The sequence below is a fragment of the Elephantulus edwardii genome, unplaced genomic scaffold, assembly GCF_000299155.1.
Source record: "Elephantulus edwardii isolate Elephantulus edwardi_28Jun2011 unplaced genomic scaffold, EleEdw1.0 scaffold00187, whole genome shotgun sequence".
Classification (NCBI taxonomy): domain Eukaryota; kingdom Metazoa; phylum Chordata; class Mammalia; order Macroscelidea; family Macroscelididae; genus Elephantulus; species Elephantulus edwardii.
Window position 1 is genome coordinate 5,304,222 of NW_006399937.1, and position 925 is coordinate 5,305,146.

The window sequence follows — 925 nt, forward strand, 5'->3', positions numbered from 1 at the left end:
TTGATAATAATGGGCAACTGGAATGCAAAAGTTGGGAACAGTGAAGAAGAATCAGTAGTTGGAAAACATGGGCTTAGTGACTGAAATGAAGCTGGAGATAGAATGATTGCATTTTGTACAATCAATGACCTATTCATTGCAAAGATGTTTTATAAGAAACATAAATGCAGGTTATACAAATTAATTTCACCTGATGGTATGCACAGGAATCAGATTTATTACATCTGCGGAAAAAAAAACTGGTGGAGAAGCTCAATATCAGCTGTGGAAACTAAGCCAGGGGCTGATTGTGGGACTACTCATATGCAAGTTCAAGCAGAAGCTGAGGAAAATTAAACCGAGTCCACAGGAGCAAAAATATGATTTTGAGTTCATCCCACCTGAATTTCAGAATCATCTCAGAAATAGATTTGAGGCCTTGAGCACTAATGATTGAAGACCAGATGAGTTGTGGGAGGATGTCAAATGTATCATCCAGGAAGAGTGCAAACGGTCATTACAAAGACAGAAGAGGAAAAAAAGACCAAAATGGATGTTAGAAGAAACTCTGAAGATTGCACTGGAATGTAGAGAAGCCAAAGCACAAGGAAGAATTCAAGATATTAAAGAGTTGAAAAGAAGATTCCAAAAGGCAGTACGGAATGTTGTTGTTGTTGTTGTTATGTGCCATCGAGTTTTTGTGACTCATAGCGACCCTATATACAACAGCCCTAAACCATGCTCTATCCTGTGCCAATCTCATTGCCTCTGACACACTCATCCCGATTACCCTGGTCACTGAATCAATCCACCTCATAGAGGGTCTTCCCCTCCTGCGCTGTCCCTCCACTCTATCCTGCATGATGTCTCTCTCTAAAGACCTGTCTCTCCTTACAACATGACCAAAGTATGTCAGATGAAGCCCCAGAATCCTTGCCTCCAAGGA